General features: G+C 43.4%; 1 protein-coding gene across 4 annotated transcripts in view; it reads left to right on the top strand.

Moving 5' to 3' along the window:
- Positions 1–8,188: 8,188 nt before the first annotated feature.
- Positions 8,189–8,390, top strand: part of LOC126267943 (myosin-IIIb-like) — a 522,034-nt gene continuing 521,832 nt past the window's right edge. For 2 of the 4 annotated variants that reach the window (XM_049973258.1, XM_049973255.1), the window contains exon 1: positions 8,244–8,365. The gene's annotated coding sequence lies outside the window, so the exon portion shown is untranslated. Of the gene's footprint in view, positions 8,366–8,390 lie in introns of all 4 variants that reach the window. The other 2 variants (XM_049973257.1, XM_049973259.1) reach the window with 2 other exon arrangements.

Raw genomic sequence — 8,390 nt, 5'->3', positions numbered from 1 at the left:
GGCGGTGAACGGCAAATTAGCCACACGCCAGCGCCTCCACTTCATCAGTCTCACTGACGTTCGTTTGTGTCCGCACCGTTCTGACGTCGATCCGGATGCGCACCGCCTGACATGTGCTGTGATAGGCAGGTGCTGGGATCTTGTACAACGTACGCTGGCACTCCTGTTGCGACGACAGCCAGAGTCTGTCACGCCGTACGAACTCCTACACCCAGATAGCACTTACTTTCCCACTACGAGAACGAACACCGTCAACTGGCTGAAGGGCATGGTGCTGTATTACATTTTGCAAGCCTCTCTGGACTTGTAGGTCCACCTGACAACGACTCATGAGGCTTTCCGCCACCATGCATTGTACCGCACACGACTATCGAATTACTTAGGCGCATTATTCGAGGATCCTCCTGCCCATTGGGGCGTTCCGGGTACTAGAAGTCACACTTGAAAATGATTCACGGCATACGATTGATCCTCTGAGAAAACGGTTTATAGGCTCCCCCCCCCCCCCCCTCCCTCCTACATTTATTACGCGAAGACGACTCGGAAGCTTCTGGCGGCGGTTGTAGGATCCAGTTAAAAATAAAGAAAAACAAGGAAAAACCAAAAACACGTAATATTTATATACTCATAAATAAATGAATTGGATCCAATACAGTTCTCTTGATCCTGTCGAAACCCTTTCCTTCCTTGGCTCTGGAAGGGTGCGAGTGGGACATTGGTGCTAGGCTTCGGAAGACGACCCAGCGCTCTTTGCCGCCGATCCTTCTCTCAGGTCATTCTTAAAAACAAAATGCTACTCATTTCTGCAAAACATACTGATATACATGTCCTGTGAATATGAACCTATCCCTAGTGGTTGAAGTGTTCTGCTCTTTGTGAGCAAGAGTGTAATTACACCATTGGCACCAACTGCGCGAGCCGCTTGTCGATCGCGACAGTGTTTGCTGCCGCTCCACGTGATTTTGAGAAGTGCAGAGTCTTCAGGGCATTCGACGGAGGTCCGCCGTAGAGTACAGTCTTGGTTTTTCGGCGGGCACCACTCGGCTTCGTGCAATGGTGCACTGGCTGCAGCCTTCGCAACTGTTCACGCTCTAGCAGCCTTCACATCACTCGTCGAGTGAAACTATCTGCAGCCTGTGCTTGTTAGGGGCCTCTCTTTGAGGGGCTTAGTCTTTACTGAAGCGAGTCCATCTGAACTGCAGCACCTTTATTTCTGCATGTGTATGTCGTTTTGAATGCTAAGATAGAGAGGTTCATAATCTCTGTCAGTTCAACGTAAATTAATCAGATAACGTCTCTTGCGATTATTTTGTGAGGTGACTACCCCATACTGTTTTGATAACTTTGCCAACTAATAATATCATCCATGACCGTGAATTTTGTTTTGTGTTTGTTTTTCATTTTTGACCAATGGCTTGTTTCTGCGTGTTCACATGTTTTATACAGGGCTATTCAAAAAGGAGGAACAGATTTCAAACATTTATTGCTTCCAAACTACAAAAGATAGAAACACATTTCCAACGTTCCTGGAAACAGAAAAGTTCAAAGTTTTAAGCATAGTTAGCACCATGTGTTACACGGTAAATATCAAAACGGTGGCTCATTTCCTGCGACACACGAAGAAGCTGGTCTCTCTTGGTCGGATTCACAGCTTCAACAACGCGATGTCGCCAAGTTTCAGTAGTGTCAGGCACAGGGGGGGATAGAAACGAGGTCCTGAAATCTGTTCCTTCTTTTTGAATAGCCCTGTATTATTATCTATTCTCAGGAAAACAATATTTTATTTCAGTAACTTTCTCGTCCTGACCATTTATGAATTTATTAATTTTCTTCTGTTTGAGGATATGTTAGGAGGGCAGGATTCTTATACTGAAATATTTAAGGGTTCTACTGGGGGCCACAGTTTGAAAGTTTCCATTGTTTAGTACATTGCGCGAACATTATCAGCGGTGAGCCTTAAGGGTGACTCTGATGTGGGCAGGAGATTCTGTGTCCGGTGTCCAAGTAATATAAATTGTATCTTACCTCTTACGGTATGCCAACCACCGCAGGTATTTTGTAACTATAACGGGGAGAGATTGGGACTGTATGGATGATATGTAAGGGTTTCCTAGTGAGACTTCTGCAGCGTAGGCGAAAGAGCCTTGGCAACATCTGGGCGGGCATTATCCTGCAACGGAATTATGCCGTCCGACAACCCGCTGCTCATTGCCCTCCTGGAACACTGCGCTACAGTTGACACATAGCGGTACGTGGACACTTTGCAAAAATTGAAGGGCAGCATCATGTCCAAATACCCAGGTGTGTTGACGAACAGCGTCATTCTGTTGCAGGATAATGCCCGCCCACATGTTGTTACGACTGTTTCGCCTACGCTGCAGAAGTCGCTGAGAAGCCTCGACACAGTCCCAACTTCTCCCCGTGTCATTTCCATATTTTTGGAACCCTGAAGAAAGATGGTCATTGCCGTAGATTTTCTCCAGACAAAGAGATGCACGCCTCGGTACAATCATGGTTCCGTAGGTAACTGTGAACATTTTTTCATGAAGATGTTGACCATCTTGTCTCACAGTGGGGCAAATGTATTAACAGTTACGGTTATTACTTTTGAGATAATCAGTTTACTTAATTTTCCACACTTGTTTCGTTTTCATTTCACTGCCCTTTGTTGTCACGACCCCCCATGTAGTTAGGCAGAAACATTGTATGGGACCAGTGAAAAACATGTTAAGAATTTTAAGAACTGAGTACTAAGAATACGAAATTCTATATATAGATGGTTGTGTGCATAGAGACCTACATAATAAATACATACATATTCTAAAAGCTAACGTCTTCTCTAAATGACCACACTCTTCTGTCTTTGCCTGTTCGTTTCAGTTGTAATTGCCACATCCTATACTCTTCTCGATAATTTCTCAAAAATGTGGACACTGGTGACCTCGCTGTTTATCGGCTTAAAACAGTAATCATCATCACCACCACCGCCACCACCACCACCACCACCATCATCATCATCATCAACACCATAATCATCATCATCCTGTTCTATATAATTCTTCCCAGGTTGTCCTTATCTCTCCCAACACTTCCCATTCAAGACTATTAATGAAGAAAATGCTGTGTCTGATGGCATGTCCAACAAATTTAATTTATTTTCCTTTCCCATTTCTTTTAATAATCTATTCTCTTCGTTGACTTCCCTTAAGGCTTCGAGGTTTGCATTTCTTTCCGTCCAGCTCCTTCTTGTCATTTTTCACCATAGCCACGTTTAAGTAGCTTCAAGTTGAGTCCTTTCCGCTTTAGCCAGAGTCCAACTTTCATTTCCATAGGGTGGTGTAATCCACACAAATGATGCTGCAAAGGATTTTCTCACATCCGTATTCATATGTCTGCTGGTTGACACGTTTTTCTTAATCATAAATGCCTGGTTTGGTTATGCAATCCTTCTCTTCACTGCCTTTAATCATCTTTTTTCCCCTGCGATTGTACTATCACAAAATTGTTTCACCTGATCAATCCTGGTGACATCAATTGTTATGTTGGTACTAATTCCTTCCATATATTTCCATAATATCATGACTCTCGTTGCGCTTTGTTCACTTTTAATTTCCGTGGTTTAAGAGTCTCTGATAGTGTAACTGTAGCATTCTATTTATTTGTTTTTCTAAGTCTCCAGCCTTACGATGTCATTAGTAAATCTGGTACAATATATCCTTTCACCTTGACATTTACGCCCTTTGTGTTTTTCTTCGTGATCGGAAGAGATTCCTCAACAAAGAAATTAAAAAGAAATGGCAATGAACATTGCCGAATTGTCTGAGAATTCGCTCTGGTGCAAACGAGGCCTGACAGGTAAATACTACAGCTTATACCGCTTTATGAAATTCGATGTTCATCTTCCGCGAGATGTGTCGCACGGAAACTCGTTGCCTGAAGCGGTTACGTTGAAGGTCGGGGTGCGTCTGTGAGCTCTGACTACTAGAGACGTAAAACTACCATAGGCTACCGAAGACTACTACAGGGTGGTCCATTGATAGTGACCGGACCAAATATCTCACGAAATAAGCATCAAACGAAAAAACTACAAAGAACGAAACTCGTTTAGCTTGAAGGGAGAAAACCAGATGGCGCTTTGGTTGGCTAGCTACATGGCGCTACCATAGGTTCAAATGGTTCAAATGGTTCTGACCACTATGGGACGTAACATCTATGGTCATCAGTCCCCTAGAACTTAGAACTACTTAAACCTAACTATCCTAAGGACATTACACAACACCCAGTCATCACGAGGCAGAGAAAATCCCTGACCCCGGCTGCCATAAGTCAAACGGATATCAACTGCGTTTTTTTAAATAGGAACCCCCATTTTTATTACATATTCGTGTAGTACGTAAAGAAATATGAATTTTTTAGTTGGATTACTTTTTTCGCTTTGTGATAGATGGTGCTGTAATAGTCACAAACGTATACGTACGTGGTATCACGTAACATTCCGCCAGCGCGGACTGTATTTGCTTCGTGACACATTACCCGTGTTAAAATGGAAGGTTTTCCAATTGTGGAAAAGGTAGATATCGTGTTGATGTATGGCTGTTGTGATCAAAATGCCCAACGGGCGTGTGCTATGTATGCTGCTCGGTATCTTGGACGACATCATCCAAGTGTCCGGACCGTTCGCCGGATAGTTACGTTATTTAAGGAAACAGGAAGTGTTCAGCCACATGTGAAACGTCAACCACGACCTGCAAAAATGATGATGTACAAGTAGGTGTTTTAGCTGCTGTCGCGGCCAATCCGCTTATCAGTAGCAGACAAATTGCGCGAGAATCGGGAATCTCAAAAACATCAGTGTTGAGAATGCTACAGCAACATCGATTGCGCCCGTACCATATTTCTATGCACCAGGAATTGCATGGCGACGACTTTGAACGTCGTGTACAGTTCTACCACTAGGTACAAGAAAAATTACGGGACGATTACACATTTTTTGCACGCGTTCTATTTAGTGACGAAGCTTCATTCACTAACAGCGGTTACGTAACCCGGGCATAATATGCACTATTGGCCAACGGAAAATCTACAATGGCTGCGACAAGTGGAACATCAGTGACCTTGGCGGGTTAATGTATGGTGCGGCATTATGGGAGGAAGGATAATTGGCCCCCATTTTATCGATGGCAATCTAAATGGTGCAATGTATGCTGATTTCCTACGTAATGTTCTACCGATGTTACTACAAGATGTTTCACTGCATGACAGAATGGCGATGTACTTCCAGCATGATGGATGTCCGGCACACAGCTCGCGTGCGGTTGAAGCGGTATTGAATAGCATATTTCATGACAGGTGGATTGGTCGTCGAAGCACCATACCATGGCCCGCGCGTTCACCGGATCTGACGTCTTTCTGTGGGGAAAGTTGAAGGCTATTTGCTATCGTGATCCACCGACAACGCCTGACAACATGCGTCAGCGCAGTGTCAATGCATGTGCGAATATTAAGGAAGGCGAACTACTCGCTGTTGAGAGGAATGTCGTTACACGTATTGCCAAATGCGTTGAGTTTGACGGACATCATTTTGAGCATTTATTGCATTAGTGTGGTATTTACAAGTAATCACGCTGTAACAGCATGTGTTCTCAGAAATGATAAGTTCACAAAGGTACATGTATCACATTGGAACAACCGAAATAAACTGATCAAACGTACCTACGTTCTGTACCTTAATTTAAAAAACCTACTTGTTACCAACTGTTCGTCTAAAATTGTGAGCCACATGTTTGTGACTATTACAGCGCCATCTATCTCAAAGCGAAAAAAGTAGTCCAACTAAAACATTCATATTTCTTTACGTACTACACGAATACGTAATAAAAAAATGGGGGTTCCTATTTTTAAAAAACGCAGTTGATATCCGTTTGACCTATGGCAGAGCCATCTAGCGGGCCAATCATAGCGCCATCTGCTTTCGCCCTTCAAGCTATACAGGTTTCGTTCTTTGTAGTTTTTTCGTTTGACGCTTATTTTGTGAGATATTTGGCCCGGTCACGATCAATGGACCACCCTGTATAAGTAAGCGTAGACCCGGTAGTATTCCTAGTAGCTTTGGGCAGGTGGAGTCGTACCCACCGTACTCGTATGTTGGATGTGTTGCATACAAATCAGGAGCTACATCATAGCGATTGTTTACTTTACCTATCTGATCATTGTCTTACTCTTTTTCATTTGTGAGTCATTCACTCATCTGACCAGTTTGATGCGGCCTGCCGCGAGTTCCTCTCCTGTGCCAACTTCTTCCTCTCAGAGTAACACTAGCACTATGTCCTCAGTTTTTTTGCTGGATGTATTCCACTCCGTTTTTTTCTACAGTTTTCACCCTCTACAGCTCCCTCTGGTACTATGGACGTGCCTTAAAAGATGTCCTACCGTCCTGTATCTTCTTCTTATCATTGTTTTCCATGTATTTCTTTCCGCGCCGATTTTGAGGAGAACCTCCTCTTTCTTTATATTTTCAGCCCACCTAATTTTCAACAAAATCAAAATGTTCAAATGTGTGTGAAATCTTATGGGACTTAACTGCTAAGGTCATCAGTCCTTAAGCTTACACACTACTTAACCTAAATTATCCCAAGGACAAACACACACACACATTCCCGAGGGAGGACTCGAACCTCCGACGAGACCCGCCGGGTTCATGATAGCAGCGACTTAGACCGCACGGCTAATCCTGCGCGGTTAATTTTCAACATTCGTCCTTAGCATCACAACTCAAATGCTTAGATTCTCTTGCTCTCCGATTTTCTCACGGTCCATGTTTCACTACCATACAGTACTGTGCTCCAAACGTACCTTCTCAGAAATTTCTTCCTCAAATTAAGGCCTATATTTGATACTATTTGACTTCTCTTCGCTAGGAAAGCCTTTTTGCCATTGCTAGTCTGCTTTTAATGTCCCTCTTGGTACGCCCGTCATGAGTTATTTCACTGCCTAGGAAGAAGAATTCCTTTACTTCATCTATGTCGTGATCACCAATCCTGATGTTGACTACTTATTACTTTCGTCTTTCTTCGATTTACTCTCAGTTCATATTATGTACTCATTAGAATGTTCATTCCGTTCAGTAAATCCTGTAATTCTTCTTCACTTTCACGCAGGATAGCAATGCCATCAGCGAATTTTATCACTGATATTCTTTCTCCTCGAATTTTAATTCCACCCTTGAACCTTCCTTTTATTTCCGTCATTACTTCTTCGATGTATAGTATAGATTGAACAGTAGGTGGGGAAGACTGCATCCTTGTCTTACACCCTTTTTAATCTAAGCACTTCGTTCTTGGTCTGTCACTCTTATTGTTTCCTCATGGCTCTCTCACATGTGTTACTAGACTCCCGTAAACACGGGAAGCGGTGAACCGACTACAAACTGAGTGAGGATATATAAATCTCCGGATAACCCACGGAACACATTTGTTCTGCGTAGTTATCCTGAAACTGTGAATGTTTAACTCAGGTTTTGTTTCAAAATTGTTGGTTTGTGACTTGAAACAGAGGGATGTTGCAGGGGAAAAAAGAAAACAATAGAGATTTATAATGTAGCACTAGAAAACATTGTTTCCTTAACAAAAATGAACATCTCAAAAATACACAAAACAAAAATATATCAAACATCGCTTAGATAGTTCGACGAACATAGTTCAGTTATTCATAAACAACCTATCGCAGTTACCAATAATAGCAGGTAACTCTTGACTTGATCACGACGAAGGACGTTCTATAGAGTACAAAATAACAGTAATAATTATGCATGTTTTTTGAACGTTTGTGCATGTAGTCTGTACTTGCATCAATAGAAGTTGCTTTGGTTCTATAAAATCGTGAAATTTTTGTTACGTAAAATAAAATGCGATAAGTAATATAATAAAAAAACCAAAGACAAGTTGTCTGCTCCCAGTTTCTCTCTTATCATTCTTTTATGTTTCTTTCCCTATCAATTGTGCTAATACTACCGGTAATCGTACCATTTACTACGTCATTTCTGTAGTGTACCAAAGCTGCCTAACCGTAGTGTTGGTAGAGAGCAACTCGAGTTGTGACGGTAGAAGTAATGCGACGCTACAGCCTCCGGCGCTCAGCTGTTATTGAAATCAGCTGAGAAACGTCAACAGAACGGCGGCGCACCAGACGCGAGTGTCACGTGACCAGAGGAGGCGGGGCCGGGCGGCTGCCGGCGCTCTGGCGGCCAGTTGCTCCGTGGCTGCCAGGCGAGACGGAAGCACGCGCAAGCCACCGGCGCTCGTAACGGGACCGCGGCACGCGGCCAGCAACCAGCGCACACCTGTGACACCGGCGGCTGCAGCGCATCGTAAGTCCGTCGGCGCCGCGCTGCT

Source organism: Schistocerca gregaria, chromosome 4 (assembly GCF_023897955.1).
Source record: "Schistocerca gregaria isolate iqSchGreg1 chromosome 4, iqSchGreg1.2, whole genome shotgun sequence".
In the NCBI taxonomy this organism is placed as follows: domain Eukaryota; kingdom Metazoa; phylum Arthropoda; class Insecta; order Orthoptera; family Acrididae; genus Schistocerca; species Schistocerca gregaria.
Note: the sequence above shows the minus strand (reverse complement) of the source record. Positions and strands in the feature narration are given on the sequence as shown.